This window comes from Macaca fascicularis, chromosome 12 (assembly GCF_037993035.2).
Source record: "Macaca fascicularis isolate 582-1 chromosome 12, T2T-MFA8v1.1".
In the NCBI taxonomy this organism is placed as follows: domain Eukaryota; kingdom Metazoa; phylum Chordata; class Mammalia; order Primates; family Cercopithecidae; genus Macaca; species Macaca fascicularis.
Window position 1 is genome coordinate 9353176 of NC_088386.1, and position 13225 is coordinate 9366400.

Below are 13225 nucleotides of genomic sequence, written 5' to 3' on the forward strand. Positions count from 1 at the left end.
CTGGGATTACAGGCTTGAGCCACCCCGCCCGGCCAAGAAATTATTATTTTTAATAGCGACATTAAAATAATTGTCTATCCATCAGCTAAAACAAACCTTTTTCTATAAACATACAGATAGTAAATATTATGAGAAAGAAAAGAGCCAAGGATGATATATAAACAATTGGGCATAGTCGTGTTCCAATAAAACTTTTTTTAGAAAAATGAGCAGCATACCAGAGTTAGCAAATGGGCCATACTTTACCAACCCTTAATGAAAAGAAATTTAAGTGAGTATTGTTATGTCATAAAAATAAATTACAGATAGTTTTAAAACCTTATATTGTAAGAACAAAAACAAAAATATTAATGCTAACCATATTAAAAGGAGGAAAGTTTTATAAGCTCAGTGTAAAAAGGCTTTGTTTGTTTGTTTTAACTTTTAAGTTCAGGGGTACATGTGAAAATTTGTTTTACACGTAAACTTGTGTCATGAGGGTTTGCTATATAGATTCTTTTGTCACCCAGGTATTAAACCTATTACCCGTTAGTTATTTTTCCCGATTCTCTCCCTCCTCCCACCCTCCACCCTCTTATAGTCCCCAGCGTGTTATTCCCCTCTATGGGTCCATGTGTTATCATTTTGCTTGTATTTATAAGTGAGAACATGCGGTATTTGGTTTTCTGTTCCTGTGTTATTTTGCTAAGGATAATGGCCTCCAGCTTCATCCATGTTCAAATAGAATCAAGAGGCCTTTTTCAATAGATTGTCAACTTAGGTAACAGAAAGGAAATGACTTACACATTTGTTACCTAACTATATAAAAGTAAAGCGTAAGAAACTGAACGAAATTGAAAGACAAACTACAGCCTAAGGGAAGTATTTGCTGGAACATATGACAAGCAAACAATAACTATATGTAACATGTAAAGAGTTCTTGCAAACTGATAAGTAAAATTAAACTGATCCAACTGATATATTTGTAAAGGATATTAGCAGGCAATGCTCAAAAGCAGAAACTCAAAATACTCATAAACTTAAGAATGCATGCTCTTCAGAAGTGAGGTCATGTCACTCCTCTGCTCAAAACCTGGCTGTTTTAGGTCATTGGGAACTAGTTCACTGGCTCTAACCCCAGGTTGGGGTGGCTCATAAACTACAGAAATGTATTCTTCGCAGCTCTGGAAGCTAACAAGTCCAAGATCAAAGTGCCAGCATGGTTGGGGTCTAATGAGGGGCCTCTCCCAGGTAGCAGATTGCTGACTTCTCAAAGGCTAGAGCACTCTCTGGGGTCCCTTTCAGAGGGCACAAATCCCATTCATGCAGGCTCTGCTCCCATGACCTCATCACCTCCCAAAGGTCTTACCTCCCAATCCACTACAATGAGAGTTAAGATTTCAATCTGTGGATTTTAGGGGGACACCTTCAGTCCAGAACACCAGCCATGGCTCTCATTTCACTCCGAGGGGAAAGCAAAGACCTCACCATACCCGCAGGCCCCATTATCTCTTGAACTTTTCCCCTGCAAATCTCCCTCTTGCTCCTTCCTTCCAGCCATAGTGCCTGCTGTGCTGCTTCTGAGAATCACAGGCATGCTCCTAATATGGGCTTTGCAGTGATGCCTCCTCTACCTTGAATGCTTCTCTTTGAGATTTCTATATTCCCTTACTTCTTTCAAACCTGCTCAAATGTCTTCTCAAGAGGCCAACCTCTGACCACCTCATGTAAAACTGAATATCCCCATCACCACACATGCACCACACAGACTACACACACCACACAGATATGCACAACATATACACACTACACACACATACCACACACACACACACACACTATACCACAGATACACACAACACATACAGGCACATATACAAGAATACACACACACACACACACACACACTCCTAATCCTCCTTACTTTGCTCTATTTTTTCTTTTATTATGAAATATCATCATCTTCTAGGTTTGAGGTCTCTCACCTTGGCAGGTTGCTAACAACCAAATTAACCTCAGTGAACATGGATTTGGAAAGAGCTGTTCCCAGTCAGCCATCACAAGCCAATACAGGCCTGCTCTAGCACGTAGTAGGTGCTCAGTAAATATCTGTTGAATGAACAAACGCTAAACTGCACTTGTAATTATAAAACTAAATTAAAACAAGATACAGCTTTCATAGATCAAAATGGCAAGCACGTTATAAATGAATAACTTTAAAACCAACAACTCAACAATCTTCCTTTTAGGAACTGATTCTACAGAAATAAAAATTTCAGTGCCAAAGGGAGGCATGTATCTTAATACATTTATTCCAACAACATTGTTTGTAATAGCAAAAAAAATTGGAAATAATTTAAATACCCACATGAGTAGAAAAATTGTGAATGAATTATGGTATATCCATCTTACTAAATGTTTTGCAGCCATGAAAACAATGAGTTGTATCTTTAAATATCAACCTGGAAAGCTATCCATGATATGTTTTAAGTGAAAAATGTAAGTTGCAGAAATTATAAGATCTAATTGTGTTAAAAATATTAAGAAAATCATTATAAATATTTATTTTACTTGCAATATCATAAAACATATTTAAAACACTTAATTTAGAATTAAATTTGGAATAAACTTATATAAAATGTCATACTGTTTTCCTTTTATACCTTAAAAAAGCCAGAAAGCCTTTTGTAATAGTCTCTGCAATACCCAGAATAGAATAGTTTCCTGCCTAGAGAATTTATCTGTAAAGTCTCTTCCTTAGCAAAAGGACCTTGTTGAATTACCTTCAGATCCTGCTTTCAGCATCCTCTCTCTCATTGTATTATTCTTAGACTCCTTTTTCTCCTACTTCTCTTCACTATATAGCTCATGCCTTCTAGGCTTAGGCATCACAATACCAAAAAGCTTGCAACAAAATGTCTCTTGGCTTGCGACAAACCAAGTGCCAATGTCTCATCATTACCTAAAAATACAACCCAGAACTACATTTCCAAAAGGAATCTGAAAGAGAACTTTTTAAAAGAGAAAGTAATTAATAATAACGTAGCTACTATCTTGAGCCCCAAATCTGTGGGTAAGCAATGATGCAAAGGTCAAAACTTAATGAGTTTGGTGAGTTTGGGAATTTGGTGGGTGAAGATTGAGGGGTACAAGATAAACGGAGAACTCAGACGCAGTAGGTCATATTAGGGAGAACAGATGATACTCCAAGGGCAACAGAAAGCCATAAACGGGTTTTGTGTAATGGAATAACATCCTATGCCTTGTGTTTTTAAAAGACCACTTTCGCTGTTATGTGGAAAATCAGATTCAAGGAAGCAAAACAGAATTAAAGATCTATTTTGGAGTCATCCATTGAGAGAGAATGCTGATTTGACATGGATGAAAGAAGTAAACAGATGCCAGATATTCCATAGAGCACTTACAGTAGTATTCAGTGATGATGGACTGGATGTGGTAAACAGAAAAAGATAGAAATCAAAGATAATCCCACATCATTCCCAATGTCCTCAGGTATTCTGGTATTCAGAGGTCTGGCTGAGAAAGGGAAGTCAGCGACAGGGATTGAGAAGGAGAAGGAGAAGGTAGTCCTATCTTCAATAAGCAAAGAATGGAGAAAGTCTGGCATGGTATAAAGAAAACTCGGAGAGCATAGAGCCACAAAAAGCAAGAAAATAGAGTGTTGCACGGTAGTAGTTAACTGTGTCCAATGTCGCTGAGAAGCCATGCAATATAAGGGCCAAGAATGACACTGGATTTGCTAAAAGAAGTTAAGGGCACTCCTGGCCCAGCAGTCAGAGTAGAGTAGTCAGGTTATTGGCAGAGTGACACAGAGAAGAGAGGATGTAAATGAGAAAGAGAGTGATGGGCATCACCATTCCTTGGGGAAGATGTGTTGAAAAGAAAGCCAGAGACGTGAAGCAAAAGATCAAGGGGTATATTAGATCACTGAAGGGTTCATTCACAACTAGATCACCCCAGAGCTTATTTTTACATTAGTAGAAATGATCCACAGAGAAGAAGTGAAAGATGCAGAAGAGAGAAGAAACTGCAGGAGCAAAGCCTTCAAGTGCAGAAGAAAAAGCCCGAGCCAGATACCAGGTGGAGTTGCTACCCATGGCCCCGGTCACTCATGCCAACAGGAGACACATGGCTGTGTACACAGGCAGCCATGGTGGGAAATTGAGCAGAAGTAAGACGGAGCTTCCCAATGGGGACTTTTCTTTTCCCATTGAAACAGGATGCAACGTCTCCAGTGAAGAGTAGGAATTGGCCAGCAAAGGAAAGGGTTGAGGAACCATTTCAGAAAATGGAGGAACACATTTTTGTAACAGGGTAGTGCACCTTTTGAGATGAAACACTTGGACAGCTGAGATCACTCATGAAGTCTGACTGGCCAGAACCCTTGTGTGTTCCCTGCAGACACATTCAGCAGTCCAGGCACTGGTTGGAGGAGGTATTGTTCACTCTATTTTACAGGCAATAGATCGAAGGCTCACAGATGCTCCGTAGCTTGCTGAGCCCACCCAGTTCACAAGTGATGAAGCCAGGATGAAATGCAAACACGTCTGACTTCAAAGTTCCTTCAATAAAATAACAATAAATAATAATGATAATAATAGTAACTTCTTTCTGCTTTCCACCAAAGTACTTGCAAATATACAGATGGTAAAGGAGGGTGTTTTAAAGGATAATTCCAAGGTCATAACAAATGTGCTTCAGCAGAAATGGGGGGGCAAAGGTATAAAAAGCAATCCATTGATACTTTTGGAAAGCAATATTCCCATTACATATTGATGACTCTTAAATCTTTGTTGAAGGTTTATTTTTAGTGGACTTCTTAATTGCTTAGTAACAATGAGATAAGATGGTAATCTATAAAAATAACCTGAAAGAATGGCATGGCATAAGCTTGGCAATATTTGTTCCAAATATATTCCTAACCATCAACCAATTAATAAAACCAGCCATGATCATAGCCTTGAGTAACAAAAACACCCAGCATCTAGCAGCAAAACAGTGTCAAAGAAAACAAATGTCCTGTGGGAAATGTCTTTAAAAGTTCATCACCTTTTTTTTTTTTCTTTGCATCAACCTGAGCAAATTGTATATGGCAATCAACATCCAAAAAGTCTAAATGTGGCTCTTGAAAAAGTAATGCAAGAAAACAAGATGTTTTTTCCTACTTGAACAACAGGAAGGAGAAGAGAAATAGTGAATTGAATTGGACAATTGATGCCAAACAAATCTAATTGCTTTGTGGATAACACTGCAGAATAAGTAGATGGGGCGAAGACAATGATGAATGTGCACACTTGTATGAGATTGTGTGTATGTGTGTGTGTGTGCATGCGCACATATATTACACAAAACTTCATATGATCAGATACTTATAAATGTTTAGAATATATGAGTTACAGTTATGAAAGCTCATAAAAGATTTAATGAAGTCAATTTTATAGGCACAGAATCAGATTAATTTAAACATATTTAAAAGACTACTAACATGAGATATTATAACTCAGGGGAAAACCACAGGGGTATATTTAATTTGGTCAGTCAGATGTGAGGCTTTATCTAATAACCCAGAAATTTGGAAATAGATTTTATACTGTTAACTTGTAACATGAAATATGGGTTTTCTTAGGAGTAGAAATGTAACACCCAAAGGAATCAAGTAAGTTAAGAAATGCAAACAAGCAATATCCAATAAAGACTAATTGATAGATGTGTAAATGCATTAATTCATAAAGGTTCTGAGTCAACCATCTCGATGAGTTCAGAGCATTTGTTATCAAAATCATCTCAGATATAATGTGATTATATCATTTAAGCTTATAGCAATAATAATAAAATAGCCACTATTTGTCACATTTCTACACTGTGACTGATGCCATCAGGCTCTTTATAATATCTTCTCATATAATGAAAACAATTGTATTATCTTCATTTAACAGATTAGGAAACAGAAGCCCTGACAACTTGAGCTGAAGCTGCTTGCTGGAGCCAGAGATCTAGCAAACAATGAGATGAGACTGAACACTCCCCAAACTCTTGACTGTTTCCGCCATTCCTCTCTGGCACCCCTGAGTCCACAGCAAAAGGCCATGCCAAAGGGCAGATGGCAAGGAAGCAGATCCCATCATCCCTGGTCATCCTGATGCTGCCAGGCTGGACTGCTGTCCCCTCCTTGCCAGTCCCAGCGTCACTGACACAAAGCCACCATGTTCTCTGTCCTCCTTTATCAGGAATTGGGACTGGTTAGGAGAAGAGTGAGAGTCCTTAAAACAGAGCCTCATCCAGCTTTGCACCTCCACCTCCCCTGCCCTGCACTCCAGGCCCACACTCGCTCCCACTCAGCTTCCTAGAACCCTGTAGGCTTCACTTTACCTAGGTTATATCTGTGTATGTATGTGTGTGTACTTGTGTGTGGATGTGGATGTGTGTACTAGAGTATATGTGTTTGTGTGTGTCTATGTGTGTACGTGTGTGTGTGTTTGTGTGTGTGTAAGTGCACACCAGGGGATGAAGTAGAAGCATAAGAGACAGTGCTGATTGGTGCAAAAGGCCTTTTACATTTAGAAGGGCCAGATTTGAACCTTAGCTCCATTATTTATTACTACCTCTCGGACTACTTCTGGCTCCTTCACACTCCAGCAGTTCTCAGTGGGGAAAATTTTGGCCCAAGAAAACATTTGGCAATGTCTGGAGATTATCTGGGCTTTCACGAATGGGAGGGTTGCTACTCATCTCCAGGGATAAAGACCAGCATGCTGCTAAACATTCTGCTATCCACAGAACAGCCCTGCACAACAAAGAAGGGTCCTGCCCATTGTCACTCGTGCTGGGGTGGGGATGCCCTGCTTCACCCTGAGACATGAAGCCACCTGCAAGAGTTTTTTCTCTCATTCAGCTCTCTGGCAACCATCTCTTCTAGTCACAGAGCTTCAGCTGCCTCCTACCAGATTAAGTTTCATGCAGCATACATAGCTTTAGCCACATCATAATCATTCTGAAAAATCTGTGAAATCCAAGCACTTCAGCCTGGTATTCAAGGGCTCCGTGGCTTTTCTGCAGTGGATGTTTCCGATCTTATTTCCTATTAATCTTCTTTCTATGCACTATGGCAAGAATATTGAACAACTCACTGTTCCCCTCATCCTATACCTGTTTTCCAATCTTGGGGGTTTTGCTCCTGCTGACCTCCCACCAAGAATCTTCTTCCTTTTTGCTACTCACCAAAATCCCCACATTATTCAAGGTTCCACTCTACACACCCTGACCTGATTCCCTCTCTTAGCAGGAGGAATCCCTCACCAGTACTCCCCCCTCACTCCATCTGGTCCTTGGCCACGTCACTGGCTGGGCTCACCTGTGTATTAGAGTTGTCCTGTGCATGCCCCACTAGACGTACAGCCCTTGATTAAAAGATGTCATTTTCTTACATGATAAGCAGTGATAATTTATCATCAAAAAAAGGAATGAAGTTAATTAATGTAAGATGGTTTTTAGAATGAAACAGAAGGGGTATTAATATATTTCCACATTCGTGGCACAAAGAAAATGTTGAATAAATATTCATTAAACATATGTGTAAATTCATTGATCAATTAAATGAATGTATCGATTGCTAAGAACACCCACTACAACTCATTTGATGATTTGGTTAAGGCACACCAGATGTCAACTTCACTAAAATAATTCCATATTAATTTTTTGAATTTGAATGTACAAAATGTGGGTTGACTGTCTGTTGGGAAAGGTTGCACGCTGTGGGACACCTGCTTTATCATGGGTACAAGACCAGCTCTTGGAAAACATCCATGGCGCTTTTTCTATGCTGTTATTCTTTTTTTTTAACTTTATAGGTAAACCTGGATTATATAATCCTTGTAGGACCTAAAAGAGATGGCTCTATTGTAAAAGAGATGAATGACCATTTGCCAAGCTTCACTCAGGATATGACTTGAATTTAGAGATAGATCCAGTAAGGCCACGATTTGTAACTGCTGAAAGTGAATATTAGGACTCTAAAAATACAGCACTGCCTACTCATCTCACCAGTCTGTTATTCCCTGTTCTGAGCTCTCAGCAGTGAGGCCCCTTCCGAAAATGGTAATGAAATACCCATTGGTAATGAAACCCAACCTAAAAGGTCACTTCAACCAAGCAACAACCAGTGGGCTAGATCTGGTTGGACCCTTGACCCTTTTCTACCTTCTCTGGCATGCGTCATGTGTTTCAGGCATGCACACTTCCATCCTGTCCTCTGCTGTTCAAATTTCAACATGGGCCAGGCATGGCGGCTCATGCCTATAATCCCAGCACTTTGGGAGCCTGAGGTGGGCAGATCACCTAAGGTCAGGAGTTTGAGACCAGTCTGGCAAACATGGCGAAACCCTGCTTCTACTAAAACAACAAAAATTAGGGGGATGTGGTGGCCCATGCCTGTAATCCCAGCTGCTTGGGAGGCTGAGGCAGGAGAATCGCTTGAACCTGTGAGGCAGAGGTTGCAGTGAGCAGAGATCATGCCACTGCACTCCAGACTGGGCAACAGAGTGAGACTCTGTCTGAAAAAAAAAAAAAAAATTCAACATGCACTTCTCGCAGTGATTCAGGCTTCAACATTATCCCATCCATCACATTAACTGCTAAAACTCAAAATCTTACCAGGCTGTAATTTCATTTAAACTTGGGAGACACATTTATGCTGAGATACGAATGATAGCCTTGGAACCCATCCCAGGTATTGCTTTGCTAAAGGAAAGCTACTTCATTCACAAAAATGTGCTTTCGTCTTAATTTCAATAAAGAAATTCAAGTAGCGCTAAAGGAGACATTTTGGGAGAGGGAGCTCTCAGCTTATCTTCAAATCCTCATGCTAAAACCAACCACACTAATTTTATGAACCTTAGAATGACTTAATCAGTGTGTTAATGAACACTCACATGTATTCTCCCCATTCCTGCTAAAACGAATGTCTCAAAATCCAAATCCGTGTCATCTCCCTACTTAAAATCCATCACTAGCTTACTAGTGCCTGTGTGATAGAAGCTCCTCATTGTAAAGCTGAAGGTTCATCTCAATGGGGTTCCCACTTCTGACCTCCCTTAACCTGTTCTGATGTCTAGCTTCAATACACCAAGAAAATTCTTACCTTCAGGACTTTGCACAAGCTTGGAACTCTGCCTGCCCTGTGTCCCATTCAGACCCTTCTGAACCAGCAACTCTCATTTGTCCTCAAGGCTCAGTCTAAGGGTAACTCTCCCTGTGCTGGACCAAGAGTCACTACTTGTCTTTGTCCAATCAGGCTACAATAAGAAAACACCATAGACTGGGTGATTTATAAATAACAGAAATTTACTTCTTACAGTTGTGGGGGCTGGGAAGACCAAGATCAAGGTGATGGCAGTTTCAGTGTCTGATGACACTTCCTCACAGACAGCACCTCTATCTTCACATGGCGGAAGGGGCACGGGAGCTCTCTGGTGTTTGTTTTATAAGACCACTAGCTCCATATGAGGGCTCCGCAGCCATGATCTAAGATCCCGCCTCCTAACATCATCTCCTTAGGGTGAGGATTTCAATATATAAACATTCAGGCCATAGCCACACCCATGCCCTTCCTTTTTTTTTTTTTTTTTTTTTTTTTTTTGAGACAGAGTCTTGCTTTGTCAACCAGGCTGGAGTACAGTGGCACAATCTCAACTCACTGCAGCCTCTGCCTCCTGGGTTCAAGCGATTATTCTGCCTCAGCCTCCAGAGCAGCTGGGATTACAGGTGTGTGCCACCATGCTCAGCTAATTTTTATCTTTTTAGTAGAGATAGAGTTTCACCATGTTGGCCAGGCTGGTCTCAAACTCCTGACCTCAAGTGATCCGCCCGCCTCGGCCTCCCAAAGTGCTGGGATTACAGGCGTGAGCCACCATGCCTGGCCTGCCCTTCCTTTTTTAAAGCTCCTTTACCACCTGGACTGCAAGTTCTTTGAGTTCCAGGTGAGTATCATCATGTTTCTCCAGGTGTTAGTTGCATGTGTATAAACACTTGAGTATATCAGCCAATCTCTCAATTAATAAACAGAAGTTTTCTAAAATGAATGAACCAGATGAAAGTGGGATTAGACCTCATATTTCAAATAAAAAAAAAACTGAGGATGGGGAGAGCAAACAACATATCATATATCTAAAAAGATCCTGAAGTAAGCCAGAACTACATATGGGTCAAGCCCGCTGTTTGTTGAATAAATGAAACATGTTTTCTACATAGTATAGCCTGGTGGTTAATGCCCAAGAATTTGGAAATGCCAGGAGTCACATCTCAATTCTGAATTTGCACAGGTTGCTTAAGAAAATCAAGTACCTACTTTAAGTATTTTAAAGAATCCTAGATCTGGTGCTGAGGGTGAGTTTGGAATGCAGGGTATGTAAGATGTAGAGAAGAGGAAAGGATTTGAAGAAGAAGAGGCAGAAAAGCAAATTCCGGAGAAAAACATTGCTATAGAATGAGCATGCCATGATTATAGGCAGCTAAAATTGTTGGATGTTCTTGTAAAATCATTAAATTCTAATTAATATTGGATTAGGTTTGCCACAGTGTGATGCACCCCAGTGCGTTTCTTCTCAGATCAGAAATGCCCAGTGCCCTCCTACTGGTCTCACAGATGCTTGTCAAGTATGCTCAGGTTCTTGTTTGGGATGTGAATTTGTAAAGCTTCCAACCCAGAGACAACAAGTGTTGAAAACTCATTCCTGAATGCCGCCTCAGAGATAAACAAAGTTGTTAGGTTCCTTGATGGTCTGACATTCAGGGATGAGCTAATGATTTCCATTCTCTTTGGGAAAAGAAATGCTGCCGTGAAGAGCTGTGTTGACGGCTGGTCACAGGTTGACTGTTTTTCTGCTTGTGAATGCTCCAGAAAGCATCTTTAAGTCAAATAATAATCACTTTTCGAGCTAAAGTTTGCCAAGCGCTTTTTGCATAAATTATCTTATTTGATCCTTACAACAACTCTGAAAGTTTAAGTCCTAAAATATGCTCTCTGCAAGCTGGAGAACCAGGAAAGCCCATGGTATAATCTGGTCCAAGTCCAAAAGCCTGAGAGCCAGGGAGCCAGTGATGTAACTCCCATTCTGAGGCCAAAAGCCTGGGAAGAGTGAAGGGGAGGGCCCGATGGCATAAGTCCCAGAGCCTGAGGGCCCAAGAACAAGGAGCTTCAAGGTCCGAGGGCAGAAAATGGATGTCCCAGCTCAAAAAGAGAGAGGGAATTTGGACTTCCTCTACCTTTTTGTTCTATCTGGGCCTCAGTGAATTAAATGATGCCTACCTTTGCTGGTAAGGGTAGATATTCTGCTGCTGTTGTTGTTTTGGTGTTTTTTTGTTTGTTTGTTTGTTTGTTTTTGAGACGGAGTCTCGCTCTGTCACCCAGGCTGGAATGTGGTGGCGCCATCTCGGCTCACTGCAAGCTCCACCTCCCGGGTTCACGCCATTCTCTTGCCTCAGCCTCCCGAGTAACTGGGACTACAGGCTCCTGCCACCACGTCTGGCTACTTTTTTGTATTTTTAGTAGAGACGGGGTTTCACCATGTTAGCCAGGATGGTCTCGATCTCCTGACCTCGTGATCCGCCCGCCTTGGCCTCCCAAAGTGCTGGGATTACAAGCGTGAGCTACCGCGCCCAGCCGAAGGGTAGATATTCTTTACTAAATTTACTGATTCAAATGCTAATCTCTTCCAGAAACAGTCTCAGAGACACATATGCAGAAATAATGTTTAACCAGCTATCTAGGCATACCCCAGCCCTGTCAAGTTGACACATAAAATTAACCTTCACACCATTTTCCTCATTCTACACCATCTTCCACCTTCTCATCCTTTCCCAACTCATCATGGTATTGCTAAGTCTGGTTGTCTCCTCTCCACCTCTCTTAAATTCCAAACTTTTCTAGTCTACCTCCAAGAGCATCTTATAGCACAAAACACCTCCAGCATCACACTCATTCTTCAGAACTTATTCATCTCATATTCTCCCTATTCACTACTCTACTGAAACCGTTTCCCAAACATGTATCAAGAAGAAATGTGCAAATCCTGGGTCACCTGGGTTTTTCATAGCCCCTACCAGGGCTTACTGTCCTCTCCTGGGTCAGTCCAACTTGCAACCCATCCTAAACTCCACTGCCAGATCAGGCTTTGTCTTGTGCATCTCTTGGTGCATTATTGTCAGTTTAAAAACCGTAATGCTTCCCTGGAGCCAACCAAATTAAGTAAATATTTCCTAACTTGAATCTCATGATCCTCCAGACTACACCTTCAGACTTACTGCTTTTGTACCAGGGGAAAAAATTATATTTGTTTTATGGGACGAACCTACCTCGTTTATTTTTTGCAAAGTATCATCAACATGGATTTTCAACTTCGTGTCAAGAATCTCTCATAATATGCTCAATAGGAAGTGTTATAAAGACGGTAGCTAAGACGCATGGAGAGAGTCTCCAGGGCCTGTGCAGATGTGGGATATATTTAGACATGGAAGAACACGCTCGCAGTGGAAATCCTCACCTTGGTGCGTCTTTCTTATCTCTAAGTGGTACAAGTGTCTCTCAGCTGGAGATACCATCTTGCTACCCCTGCTTTTAGCAGGCCACCCCTCCTGTGGAGAAAGAAACTCAGAGAACAAAGTTCAACACCTGGATGCTGGGAAAAAAAAGAAGCTAATTATTTGAAGCATCTCTTCTGTACCTTTTCTTTCTCTTATTAATGCTGAGGATTAGTCATTGCTGGTTTGCTAATCTCTGGCTTCACAGTGAACACAAATATTAAGATCTAATTCCAGATCAACTAGGTCTACTAAACATTTCAACGTTTCAAGTATGTTGACACCTTATTCCACTTATTCAATAACAAAGGGAAGGAAAAAAGTATTTTTATGGAGCATAGTGATGCAGTTTTCAAAAATGCTACTTGTAAGTAAGAAGATACAAAAAGTTTTGAAGAAAATTCATGTCTGTTATTCTCCAATGAAATACTGCATATCCTCTACAAGGATGTTCAACATCAATGAAGGACAATTTAAATATCAAAAACTGGCCGGGCGCGGTGGCTCACGCCTATAACCCCAGCACTTTGGGAAGGCGAGGGAGGCAGATCACAGAGTCAAGAGTTCGAGACCAGCCTGGCCAATATGGCGAAACCACATCTCTACTAAAAATACAAAAATTAGCCGGGCATGGTGGCAGCCCCCTGTGGTC